This window comes from Trachemys scripta, chromosome 10 (genome assembly GCF_013100865.1).
Source record: "Trachemys scripta elegans isolate TJP31775 chromosome 10, CAS_Tse_1.0, whole genome shotgun sequence".
In the NCBI taxonomy this organism is placed as follows: Eukaryota; Metazoa; Chordata; order Testudines; family Emydidae; genus Trachemys; species Trachemys scripta.
Window position 1 is genome coordinate 82864152 of NC_048307.1, and position 14441 is coordinate 82878592.

Consider the following 14441-nt stretch of genomic DNA (forward strand, 5'->3'; position numbering starts at 1 on the left):
TTGGTGGTAAGTAGGCTTTGTGGGTGTAGACACAATGCTAGCTTCCCCACACAATTTAGTTAACATACTTTGTTATTGAGTTGCAGCTCTGAGCAGCAGCGTTCCCAGATGCTGACTCTACCAGCGGGGAAGGAAACAGTTGGGAAAGAGGGGGAGGAGAGGCCCCATATTTTTCCTTGGTTTAGGGTTAGTTGGGAAAAAATAATGGACATTGGTTGATCAGTTTCAGTAATGATTACACAGTCATGTGCACAGCTCTCTACTAGGAACTGTGCCGGCATCAGAACAAGGAAACCAAGGAAACCCAGGTACTCTTTGTCGCATATTCCTAAAAGGGTTTCCTAAGCTCATGGTGGCAGCGTCAAAGCACCCTGATCCCGCACTCCCACTCTATTCTAAATTAGTATAATAGAAAATGACTAAAGGCAACACCATCAAAAAGAAACGCTGAGAGGGATTTTCTGTGCATTGGCCACTAGGCTTAAATTTGTTCGAGAAACGATGGCAAGGCACAAGGACACATGCCTGATATTGATGGCAGCTTACTGGTGCCCAACACACGAGGAATGTGCGCGGTAAGTTTAGTCTAATGGAAACAGTGCAGCTAACTGGCCACAAGAGCCAGAATGCCCAGAGGTTATGTGTTGCCTAAATGATAGTCAGGCCCTCAATGTCCAGAAACCACGTCTAACCCATTAACTGGTGTCATTTGAACTTTTGCACCCTGTTCTTACCCTCTTTCCTTCCTCTCCACTGTCTTCCAACCTTTGCACACTGCCAGGGTAGAATAGCAGGGGTGTGTCTTCTAACAGCCAGATTAGGAGATCATTGTCTGTTTGCGTGACTAGTGACTACATGTCAAAATGGGGCCAGACGATTTGAAATAAAAAATAATGAGGTTCCAAAGTAAAAATTCAAGCTATTAAATTCCTGTCCTTTCCAGTCAAAAGCCCCTGAATTTTAGAATGCAGAGGGAGATTTTTCAAAAACACAAATGAGTGTTAGACACCTCATGCTCACTGAATGTCAGGGTGAGACCTTCCCCCGTAAATCATAAGAACAAGACAAAAGTAATGTAGGTTTCATGATCATTGCTGTCATTATTAACCAAACTGCTGTTAATTTTGTGCACTCACCGTTCTTGCAACAAATAGGTTATAGGCCACTTTCTCAGCTGGGTCTCTGCTCATCTTCCACTCAAGAATGGGGCTATATGCTACCCAGCTTTTATGCTGACATCTGCCAGGGGGGTTTACAGGTACAAATTCTAACACTTGTGCATGCAGAAGTGATGGAAGTGTCCAAGGGGACAGCCACTGCACCTGCAAAACGTGGATGCACGTAGGATACGTATAGTTTTGTGTGGGCTGGAAAGTTACACCTTCAGCCATAGGAACAATACAAAAAATGGACTTTTGCACAACAAGAAATGCAAACGAAATCCAGCTTTGGTGAACTCCAGTCAGCGAAGCCCTATGCAAACAAACACCCGCTCACCTTCAGCTACATGAAAACACAATCCAAGTTCCCGTAAACCAAACACACTGTGAATTGCAAACTTAGTCAAAGCAAACACCGTCAGAACAGGCTCTAACACGGTCAACAAAGTGAGCACACTCCACGCATCGCCAAGGATGAAAACTTGGGCAATCCTGCGCTGAACGCTCTGAAACAGATTAAACAACGCAGCCGTGAAACGGCTACTAGTGGGAAAAGGATTGGAGGAAAGCAGAAGATACCCAAGTAAAACATACTGTTAGAAGCCTGCCTGAGCCTGAGGCAATGTCTACACTTAAAATGCTACAGCTGCAGCACTTCAGAGTAGACGCTTGCTTCAGCGAAAAATTCACCCCCCAGCCCCCAAGAGATGTAGTTAAGCTAAACTAATCCCCGGTTTAGCCAGGACTAGGTGAACAGAAGAATTTTTCTGTCAACCTAGCTACCGTCTCTTGGGGCGGTAGAGGACCTACTCCCCTTGGCCTACGTAGCGTCTACACTTAAACACTACCGTGGTCCAGTTGTGCCATTGTAGTGTTTTAAGTGTAGACGTTGCCTGAGTGAGCACTGAACCAGTGTGATGTTAGAGGGAACTGTACTGGGTAGAGACTGGCCAAGGGGCAATTTGTAAGACAGATGTAAACCACAGGTCCTGACTGCTTGGGCTCACTAAAATGCTAGATTACATGTCACAAGAGGGCCTGGGATACGCTTGGTGTCTTCCAATTCCAACATGGGGACAAATTCACCTGCGATGCCTTTAAGCTGTTGTATTCCACATCAGAGGGGGCTGCTGTCTAGTGGTGGGTGAAATGTCTGAGCGCCTGCTAGAAAGAAGTAACAATGAGCTTCATGGTCTCCGCGCCTCTGGCTTTTCAGCTCCCCATTTACTCCAGAGGGTGAGCAGCATTTTGATAATTTTATCGTTCTCCTTCGCTGCACCCAGTGTTGAGGAGGAGTGAGATTTCAAACACACCTAATGGGACTTTCAAGGGGACATGAGATCTTAGGATACATCTCCACAGGAACTAGACACCCACAGCTGGCCCATGCCAACTGACTCGGGCTGTTTCACTGCTGTGTAGACTTCCGGGTGCTGGCTGGAGCCCAGGCTCTAGGACGCTGTGAGGTGGGAGCTGGAGCCTGGACGTCTACACAGCAATGAAAGAGCCCCGCAGCCCAAGCACCAGGCCACAAGCCCAAGTCAGCTGGCACAGCTCAGTGGTGGGCATCTAGTTACTGTGTAGACGCAACCTTAGGCACTTTTGAAATGTGTACCTGTAAACTCAGGCATGTGACCAGCTAGGATGGCACCTCTCAGCAGAACACACCGGCGAGGGGGCAAGTAGAGCTGGAAGAGAGCCAAGCCCATTGAATGAATAAACTATGTGCATTGGGATTTCAAGGGCTTGACCGAGTAGGAGTGGGGCAAGATGGCATTTATCGAGGCCAGAGAACAGGATGTTGCAGTAACTGAGATGCGAGATGATGGAAACTTGGATGAGTTTTTAGCTGTGTGGATGGTCAGGAAAGACCATATCATGGCAAGGTTATGCACAAAGAATCAGCAAGATTTAGACATAGCATGGATGTGAGGCCCTAGCGAGAGGTCTGAGGTGATGCCCAGGTTGTGCTTGGGGGACAAGCAGGATGATGGTGTTGCCCACGGTAAGCGAGAAAGGAGGTAGCAGCAGGGGGCTGGAGAGTTTAACCATGTTGAACTTTAGCTGGTGGTGTTGGAGCGACGGGGCCGAGGTTTTAGTTTGGTCAGAATGAGGTGGGTCTGGAGTACAGATAGAGCTGTGAGTGGTCAACACAGCGGTGGTAGCTGAATGTGTGTTTGCAGATAAGCTTATCCAGGGATAAGATGTGGAGGAAGAAAAGAAGGGGACCAACGGCAGAGCCCTCTGGACCTCCACAGAAGGGGTCTGGAGAAGAAGCCTCCAGGGGACACGCCGAAGGAATGAGCCGCAGTAGGGGGCAAACCAGGAGAGGAGATTTCCAGAAGCGCGTGGTCAATCAAAGGGGGCTGATGGGTCAACGAGGTCGAGGGTGCAGTACTGGTTCTGAGCTTTGGCTAGGAAGAGGGCATTAATGACCTCGGGGAGAGCAGGTTCAGAGGTGTGCGAGTGGTGGAATGGGAGCAGAGGAGCCCCATACGGTGACTGTAGACAGCACGTTCAGTGAGCATAGAGCTGACAGGGAGCTGGGGTGGTAGCTGGCGAGGCAAGGGGGTGAAGGGTGGGTTTTTAAGCTGGGAGCGATTAGAGCATCTTTGTGTGGGGAGGGGGAAGAGCCAGAGGAGGGAGCGATTAAGGAGAAGAGCAAGGGAAGGGATGAGAGTGGGCACGAGGCAGACCAGGAGATGGAATGGGATGGGGTCATTGAGGCAGGTGGTGGGGACAGAGCAGATGAGCAACTTCTGCATGTATGACAGGAGCCAAGGCGAGCGTTGTAGAAGGGGAAGGAAAGGGAGGCGAGCCGCAGGGGAGGGGGACGTATTTATAGGGATAGTTTTGCCGATAATTCAATGTTAGTACCAGTAAAGCCAGCTGGGGTGTGGAATCCAAGACTCCTGCCCAGTTCCCCACTCATGAGACAACCCGGCCTTTTTCATTACAGTACCTACCTTGGCTTTACAAAGAGAACTGGGATTTTCCATGGACCAAACCATCCACTCTATGGACCAGCCCATCGAGCCCAATATTCTGCTCTAGACTATGGCCAAGAGCTGCTGCTGCAGAAGAAAGTGAAAAGGGCCCAACGATGCACCGACCCTCCTCCCACCCTCCCAAACACCCCTCCCCGTCCCACTTTTTGGCACGCCTCTGTGCCTTACATAACTGATAAAGAGCTTACTGTGGGCTTGATGCTCCATATGGTCTTTTTCTTGTGCATATAATCACAGGGCTAGTGGAGCCTCAGGGTTTGATTAGTTAAGTCAGCAAAACAATCAACAGCTTCTGGGTGTTCTCCTAAACTGCTCCTCTCACTAGAGCTATTTTTAGCTGTGTTTAGGTTGGCAAGTGTTCGACCATTTTCAGTTTCAGTTGTGTGCGAGCATGAGCGAGTCGTGTTATCAGCTCGCCCATCACAAACCCAGGGTGTGGAGGGTTTTGCATTTTGACTTTTATGTGCAACAATAAAAACTTGCATCGTAGCAGAATGTTGGCTGGTCAGAATTAGACACTTGAATGCCGAAGGGTTGTTTCATCTCCGCTCAAGAGCAATGACGACTCTGTTTTTTACAAGACGAATTGGTGACCAGCCAACTTCCTCTGGGGCAATTCCTGTGTCGTGTTGAGCCCGCTGGAATTTACCTTTTAAAAAAAATAAAGGCGGGGGGAGGGGAGTAATATTCAAACGGCCCCATTCATTACAACATGCTCGTTAGTGCAGAGAGAGAGCCAAATTGTTCATCAAAAAAAAAAAAAGCGCTCACTTTTTTTCCCCTAAGCCAACCACAGCCTAAAAGAAATATTAGCTGCATACAAGCACATTATCTTCTAAAAGCCCAGAAGAGTGATGGACACTCTCAAAGAACAGGGCTCGAGATCTAGCTTAAAACAAAAATTAATACAATCTCAGCCTCTGCCCCCAAAATGAAAACCCCTGCTGCGTGTGTGTAGTCACTGTGCTCATCTCTCTCATGTCCTCTCTCCAGCACTGCTGCGTGGCTGACCAATTGTCTTTCAGAGTTAGCCACAGCGGCCCGGGAACCTGGCGAAAGCACAGGGCAGGGACTCGAAATGGCTGGGTTTTGAGGGAAATTGCTATTGAAAGGCTCGATGGCCAGCGAGGGTCTCGCTTTAACCAGTGCGGAATGGGGGAACCCCTGCCACGTTAGGGGCATTAGCAGCGTGTGCAGAGAAGTTAGGAGTAGCAGGGGGGGAGCCCCATGGCACGGGTAGCACTGGTTTAACAGCTCATCCATCCGCCAGTGGGGTGCTGGCTCATGCGCTTGTAAGGGGGTTGGGCACAGTGTACTAAGGACTAGAGTTATAGCAGGACTTCGGTGTCTAATGACCACGTCAGGTGCCGGAATCCCAGAGGCAGGCCCCAATGGGATTCACAAAGGTCTGCTCAGCTACCACTGAGCCCTGACTGCGCCTAAACTCTCTCAGTGCCTACGTGCTTGCAGTGAAATTCCCAAGGCCCATACGTTTCTTCCTGTGCCCGCATGCAGTGCCGCCCCGCGCTGGGCAGCCCGAGGCCTGGAGTGATTCGCAAACTAGGGGAAGAGATTTCAGAGTAGCAGCCGTGTTAGTCTGTATCCGCAAAAAGAACAGGAGTACTTGTGGCACCTTAGAGACTAACACATTTATTAGAGCATAAGCTTTCGTGGACTACAGCCCACTTCTTCGGATGCACATAGAGTGGAATAAATATTGAGGAGATATATATACACACATACAGAGAGCATAAACAGGTGGGAGTTGTCTTACAGGGGAAGAGAGAGGTGCTCCTCCGCCAAACTCGCCGACAGGGCCCACGCTCAGACCTCGCCTGCCAGCTTGGGCCCCAGCCAGGGGAGCAGACAGGGGAGGGGGACCTCCCTCAGGTGAGGGCCCAAGCCCCTGGGCTGTGGCAAATGCTACAGTGGCTGCCTCGGCCTGGCCAGTTGAAGCCGCTCTGCTGCGGATAGTAAATAAATAAAAGTCAAGGGAGCGGTGGGACTGTATCCTGGGTCTCCCCCACCCAGCTGAGTGCGCAGATGACCAGGCTGCAGCTTGTGCGGGTTCTCTGGCACCATGGCGCTCTCTGTATTTCTCCAGGGTGGAACAGCTTCAACAGGGGCGACTGAGGCAGCCCCTGCAGAATATCCCATAGCCCACTGGTTGCAGCACCGTTCCACTCTCTTCTCTCCCGGAGGGGGAGGGATTTGAACCAGGGCTCTCCCCATCCCAGGCGAGTGCCCGAACCACTGGGCTACAAGTTAGGATGGAGCTCCATAGCCTTCCTCCCCTTCCAGAGTTCTTGCTAAAACAGCCTAGGTGCCAAATGCCAAGCGAGGGGTTGCATCCGAGAATCCTAACTAGAGGGAGGCGCCTGGATCAGCACACACCCCTCGGCTTGGCACCTCCCGTTGGCTAGCCTAGGTGGCCCCTTGCCCAGTATGCTGGCTGTGCAGAGCTCCCAGCATTTCAAGTGGCTACAGCAGGATGCATTTGATCACCACCAGTCCCTGTGGAGCCATCCCCGCTGCACCCAGCAGCTCCACCGCCGTGTGTGCGCTCCGCTCCACCCTGGCCTTCCAGCGGGCTCCCCTGCAGGCACTGAGCATGCTCAGGAACGCTGAAGTCACTGCTGTCCTTAACTCTGCCCGTGCCACGCCAGGTTGATTTGTGAATCTAGTCCCTTCCACCTCCAGCAGCTCTGCCAAATTCCTTCTTTGCCGATGGGTTTTTCCAACAACGCGCAAAGCATCACTAGCGGCGGGACTCGTGTGGCAAGGGAAATGAAACTGCCCAGAAATAGCACTGGTATGAAATTAATAAATACTGAAGAGATAAGCCTGACAGCTTCATTACTTGACTTTGGCTGTCCACCCATTATTAAAAGGTGGGATTTCACTCGCAGGGAGGCATAGTGCTCGATGCTCGTTGGTAAGGCAGCTGTGCGCCCTCGGAGTGCTTGTCCTGGGAAGAACAGAGATCACAGACCCATCCCAGGAGAAGGAGGCCAATCACTTAGGACTCCTTAGAGGAGGCACAGCTCCCTCTCTCTGTGTCAGTGGGGGGGATGATTTCTGAAGGCAGCCGCATATGTGGCAAAACCAGGACCCACATTAGGAAAACTGCAAACTAGCAAATCTTGGAAAATGCAAAGAAATCAAGGCAGGCATATTAATGGTAGACCCCGAATTCTAACAGCCAATAGAAGGCAGTGAATGGGGGCCCAGCCCTGCAAAGAGGGGGTTACTTACCTGTAACGTGGGCAGGAGGCACAGAGCTTGAATCCTGGTGTCTTCTGCATAATCCAGATACTAGGTGTGGGTAATGGGGTTGGGAGGTGGGGGCAGAAAACAGATTCCCCCAAAGTCCAAATCCTACAAAAACTCCTGCTAAAAATGAAAACTACGTAAGAAACAGTCGAATAAAACCAAACTCTATACAATTTCTAAAACTTTTTTCTTTTAAGTGTGTCAGAGACAAAAGGACACTAGTCACTCCGACTCGAACCATGTGGCGGAGAGAAGGAACTGGAGAAGCAGTCCGTCTTCCCTGCCGTTTAGCTCCTCGGACAAAACCCTGACGTGAGGCAAGGGCATGTGCACGGACCAACAGTCACGGCTCCTTTCAAATCCTCCAGCTCGGGCCACATGGTGTGCATGTGTAACCCCTCAGTGGAGTACAACAGAGACTGGAGACCCTTTCCTTACATTAGCAGGCCTTCGTCACATTACCACTCCGATTTCCCTCTGTGGCACCAGCGGTAGCCATCCTGAAAGCCCTAATATAGGCAAGGCTTCCGCAGCCATTTTTAACGCCATAGCGAATAAATATATGGAGATATACCTATCTCAGAGCTGGAAGGGGCCCCGAAAGGTCCAGCCCCCTGCCTTCACTAGCAGGACCAAGTACTGATTTTGCCCCAGATCCCTAGGTGGCCCCCTCAAGGATTGAACTCACAACCCTGGGTTTAGTAGGCCAATGCTCAAACCACTGAGCCATCCCTCCCCCCTAAAATATGGAACGCTTCACAAATTTGCGTGTTATCCTTGCGCAGGGGCCATGCTAATCTTCTCTGTATCATTCCAATTGACTTGCTCTGAACAGGTTTATTGGATGCCATGTTGAAAGTAGCTGCAGGAGCCCTGTCTCTGCTAGGGCATTCATCATTGCGCATGCTGACGCAACAGCGGGGACATTTTAAAAAAAATCTCCCGAGGGTCGATAAGCCCTGAGGAGTCACTGAGCTTAGTGCCCTAAACAAGAAAATGCGCCATCAACACAGTGGACTTGGGCAGCCCATCATGAGCGTCTAGGACTCTTAGCGAGCTGTCAGTGGGGGCTGCACCCAGGAGAGACCCTGCCTCGCTACCCACCTTTCTTTCTAAACTTGCTCCAGAATGCTACTCGAGGCTGCTAGTGATCCACTTCAGCTGGATGTTCTAGCTGCAGACCCACCATCCCACAGCTGGTTCGGCAACCGTCCTGCACGTTATGCAGCTAGTTTTGATTGGTCCCTCACCACCTGTAGGGCGGGTCCAAGAATGGTAGACACAGGCCATTAAGGCTACAGCGTCATTAATGCAACCATGTCTCCACGCAGAGTTTTTCACTGGAGAACATCTCACCGTTGACCAACTACGAGCTAGAACTGTACTGGTAGGAGCTAGCGTCTCCGACGCCAGAAGCAGAGTTTTTTGGACCTTCACACGGATGCTGGACAAGACAAGCTTCTCCAACTCAACTGCAGTCTAGCCATGAGGCGTTTATGCCTCTTCAGCACAATGCAACTTGCAAGATGTAGGGCATACATTTTATGTAGTCTGATCTGCTGCATAACATAGGCCATGGAAACTCTCCCATTGATTCCTGCACCACGCTCACAAGTTCTGCTTGAGCTAGCACAGATCCTTTCAATACTCAGCAGCGTTTTTAATAGAGGCAGGTACAGTACATGCTGGCACTTGTAGGAAGCCACCATGACCTACAACTCCCAGGCTGCAGATAGCCTTTATTTGTTCTTGGCTGAGTTATAAACAGTTCAGCAGGTACTGGAGATGGCTTGGGTAATCAGTGAACTGAACGGCTTGTGAATTGAAAGAACATAGTTTTCTAGTTCAGAAAACTCCTTGCCAACTACTGTACTTGCTCCATGTAGCTAAGAAAAAGAGAAAAACTTTTAATGTGTGGCATTATAGTATGTGGTTTTATTGTTTCAGGTGATGCAACATGTCCTCTTGTAACATGAGAATTCAGTGAAAATGTGTAGCTAACAAAAGCAACTTGAATACTAGAGCCAATGCAGCATTCACTAACAAGGAGCTTTCAGCACCAGCACATGATCATTAAACTTGAAATCAAGTCCGATTATAAACTAACGTTGGGGGGGGGGGGGAGAAATACTACAACCTGAGGACCACAGCCCAACAATTTCAGTTTGTAAAACCTGAAACGGTATAGATGGTGTCACCCCAAGCCACATGAGAGGATAGTTGGAATGAAACCCAGGAGATTAAAATAAACAAGTGCATCCACACACACAGCTTCATTTCTGCATGGCAAAATTGTGTAAGTATGAGGAATGTCCGGTGTGGCAGAATTGCCGAAAACACAGGGATATTTGAGAGCCAGACACTATCCACGGAGAAGGGTGGCCTCAGATGGTCCTTTCCCTTTTTATTGGTTTCCTAGAAAAAAAATCTTTTCCAAAAGACGTGGAGACCTTAGTAATACCAAGAGCTTCAAAAATAAACTAGCGATTTGAGATGTCCAATTGGAGACTTCGTTAAAGGCCCCAATTTTCAAAGGGGGGGTGCTCAGCACTCTCTCAAAATCAGGGCCTTTAAAGTGCATCTCGTTGGGCACCTAAAACTGAGGCATGCTAAAAGCACAAGTCGCTTTTGAAAAACTCAGCCGCGGTCAGGGCTTGGACCGGGCCGGGTCAGCGACCTGGCACTTAGTTCTGAAGGTCTCATTGGTCTCCAGAATCTGAGCTTTCATTAAAAACACACGGCAAAGTCTAGCCCTTACGGGTCACAGAGAGAACCCTGACAATGTGAGTGTAAACGGATGCAGCCTTGCCTGCCTGCATTTGCAGAGAGCCTGACACAATAGCTCTGAAAAGATGAACTGCCCCATGTGTCTCCAGGGAGGTTAACTCACATGCCATTGATGATAGTTTAAAATGTGGACATTTAAATTATTTCATGGCTGATCACAGCATGAAAGGGGAGGGAGGATCACGGATTGCACAAGCTACTCTGAGTGGAGCTATTCATGGATGATTTTTAGGGAAGGGCCACTTGTTTTTAGCCCCCTCTCCCATCCGAACCATGCAGCCGAAAGGCCAGATGGGAGGAACAGAGCGCGGGAACCATCTGAGACCCGCCAAGGGGAAGCCAATGTCAGCAGGGCTCCTAGGTCCCTCTGAGGGGGGCAATATTCCTGCTGAGCTCAGGGCTTCCCTGTCTTCCAAACAGCCAGGCCAGCCACACAATCTGCTGAGCGTGGCAGCTTGGTTTTGCACTGCAAATTGATGGCACTTAGCTCGGGGCTGGAACTTGGGTGAGTACCACCAATTCCCTCCCCGCCCCCATAACCCTGGCCAGGGCTTTTATTTTTTCCAGCCAGAGGAAAGCCCCTCTAAAACACTTGCAGAGGCTGCAGTGATATGAGAAATGCAGACATACTCCTCAATGCCATTAAAAATTCATCTTCAACAGGCAGCATTTGGGCAGAGGTATATTTAGAAGGTATTAGGAGGTATCCATGTGCATTAGTCAGAGTCACCTGTTCAAAGGCCAACAATCTGCCAGGCCTAGCTGTGCATAAACTGTCACAGGGATGATTTAAGGGCGATGCAGCGAAAACATACTTGCAGCCAGTTGTTGATTCTATTGCTTTGGGACGGGTGAAACACCCGCTATAGAAGAGTCAAACAAGACAGTCTTCATGGGGTGGGGGGTGGGGGGAGGCGCTTGGATAAAAATACACATACATTTACATTTATCAATTGCTGCTAATAGTTTTCAGCAGGCAAAGCAAGCTGCAGTTTTTTGGAGGGATTAAGCCAAATTAATTATCTAGTACTGCAATTTTCCACCGGGATCCGGTGAAGCACGAGCTCTTGGGACCGGAGAGATGATAAACATCGAACGGCAGACACTGCGAGGACTGTTTTATCTATGCCATTTGAAGTGATGACACCCTTCAACCAAATAAACAAAGCAACGAGGAGGGGCATGTTGTTAAATGAAGTGTCTAACGAACAGAATCCTCCCCGCCACATCCCAGACAATGGTAATGCACAATCATTCATTATAACTCAATTACAGTAATTAAAACTGGTGGGATGCAGCGGCAGAACAGATGAAGGGAGTAGTGCCAACAAAATTTACACTCCGTGTCATCAGCTAGAGATAACAACAGCTGATGGCATCCCGCGCCTCCTCGTGCCATCTGTTCCGAGCGCCCGGGATGAGAGACTGGCATTAGGTGCCACAGCAACTGAGCGTATGGTGGATAAAAAGGGCTTTCATAACTTCCAGACATGGCAACAGCCGGAGTGGAGACAATAAGCAAACACTCACCCAGACTGCAGCGGTACCTGGCCTGCCCGACGTTCGGCTGCTTGCATTCTGAGCGAGGAGCTGCTGGAGTCTATAAAGGTTGCTTCCCGCTTGCTGAATACGCCCCCACGCCGAAGAGAGGCAGGGCAGCTGGCCCCGGCAGGGCAATAGGAGCAGGAACTTTCCTGCAGGATGCCAGCTTGAGTCCAGCCCAGCGCAGACAGAGCGGTCACTGGCTGATGCCCATTGGGTAGCGGATGCAAAACGAATTGGGGGAGGGTCTGAATCCAATCCCTGCCAGACAGACGCCCACCCCTGGCTGAGCAGCTGGGCCCTGAAGCCAGCCCTACTCCTGACATTCAGGGGCACCCTGCTTGGTGCTCACGCGCTGGAGAAGGTGCTGCCCAACACTAGCTCCCCCGCAGGAGGTGACACTGGTGCTAACTGAACAGGAGGATGAAACTAAAGGTACCCCCCCTCAAGAGGTCCCTTGGAGGTCAAGGCTAAGCTACACTGGTGGGGTCTCCGGCTGCCTGGTCTGGGCCTCGCTGGCAAGCAGAATTGAAGCTGCCAGCATCACATATCTGTCTCATAACATAAGAGCCAGGGGTCACCAAATGAAATTAACAGACAGCAGGTTTAAAACAAACAAAAGGAAGTATTTCTTCACACGACACACCGTCAACCTGTGGAACTCCTTGCCAGAGGATATTGTGAAGGCCAAGACTATCTAGTTCTTTTTTGAACCCTGTTATAAGTTCATGGAGGATAGGTCCATCAATGGCTATTAGTCAGGATAGGCAGGGATGGTGTCCCTAGCCTCTGTTTGCCAAAAGCTGGGAATGGACAACAGGGGATGGATCACTTGGTGATTCCCTGCTCTGTTCAGTCCCTCTGGGGCACCTGGCATTGGCCACTGTCGGAAGACAGGATACTGGGCTAGATGGACCATTGATCTAACCCAGTACGGCTGTTCTTATGTTCCCTCTCTTTGCGGAGCCCTTACGCGCGCGCGAGAGAGAGACTGCTGCTGCTTTCATGAGAGGATGGCTCGGATGAAGAGCAGATGAAGATAATGAAAACAATTATTGTTCACCAAATATAGCCTGAGTGTGCCTAGACCTGGTAGCATTGGGCCTGGCTTTTCCCGCTGCTCCAGCAAACACTTGTTCAGCTTAGTTAACAGCTAGAGGCCGGCATGGGACTTCTGAAAGACAGAACAGATGACTTTGCAGCATCCCATCAAGCAGCAGTGCAGAAAACCTGTGGAAAATCAAGCTGTATGCCATCTCTCTAGCGGGGCGGCACAGCTCCCTCCCTGCCAGGGAACACAACCACGATAAACACAGGGAACATAACAGGACACAACTAAATCCATCAGGTCAATTGAATACGTCACCAGTCAAGAGGCCATGGACGCAAGGTTTTTCCTGATAAATCCCCAGGCACAAAACAAAGTGCAAAGAGGAGCTGAAATAGAAACAAAATGCAGGGAGTCGGTCGATCCTGAGGAACAGATTCTTCGCTGGCCCGAGTGTTTTCAGGTACATTTCCTTGAATTCCCCTGGAAACGTGACGCTTTTTTGACAATTATTTACTTTGCTTCGTATACGGGGGCTGCTTGAACCAGAGAGTGTTAAACAAATAGCAGTTGCTACAGATGACCTTTGAAATCAAAGCATAAAGCTTCCCCAACGAAGCACCTCATCAAAACAAAGACCAAAAATGCTGCAAGTCTAATTCAGCAGCCTGGGATGGCTCTCCCTTGAAATAAGCTATTCTTTTAAACTCAGGTATTTAGAGCAATCCCCAGACTGGAGTAACTGACAAATAGGACATGCTCGGCTTCCACGTGGTCAAACCATTTGCTAAGCTGCCAAGCGAAGTAGCAACGGCTTCTCTTTACTCTACGGTATTTTATAGCAACATCAGTCCAAAGCGGAACTAAAAGCATCTTTACAAGCCCTTATTAATATGCAAGATAAGAAATTAGTGCACACAGCTTGGAGAGCGATGAGAAAGCCCAGCTCATGAAGAGGGCCTTGCTGGTAGCGGGAAAGTGGAATTAGCTTATTCAAAAATTTATCACCTTCTCTAGACAGTGCTTTTTGAAAGGTTACAGTCGAGCCAAATTAATTATAAAGGCCAACACATTGCTGGAAGTTGTTGAAAGGAGAACATCACAATACGCATACATCATCAACAATAGTGCAACGTAGGCTTGGTCCTTTAGTAACGATCCAACTCACTGGACTAGTACAAACACATTTTTATGCCTTTGCGTTAAATTCTTCCAAAGTTTACAACAAAGAATTTCTGGTGATTTTTGTGTCGTTTAATGGCCCCATGTGTAAGTGCCTCATTCCATTCAGCTTAAAATCAGATTTAATGCACTCATAACCATTTACTGCTGTACATTATCGGAAACCCAAGCCGCTAGAGTGCTGCTCCGGCTTTTTATTTCTCCCTCCCAGCAGGCTCTGTCATGTTCAATACATCACTGGGGAAACCCCTGTAGGATGTTACATATGTCCTAGTTCAAGAAAAGTGCTTTATCTCTGTCAGGGGTCGCCTGTTCTGAAAGCAATGGAACACTAGACATTTGCATCAAATAATTTCCACAGAGGAGACCAACTTATCCCCACCCCTCTGAGAAATAAGAATTCGGTTGCACGCCTACAGACCCCAAAGACTTTCTCCTCCC

At 49.4% G+C, this 14441-nt stretch overlaps 1 pseudogene; it reads right to left on the bottom strand.

Moving 5' to 3' along the window:
• Positions 1–8181: 8181 nt before the first annotated feature.
• Positions 8182–8282, bottom strand: LOC117884564 (annotated as a pseudogene).
• Positions 8283–14441: the final 6159 nt, after the last annotated feature.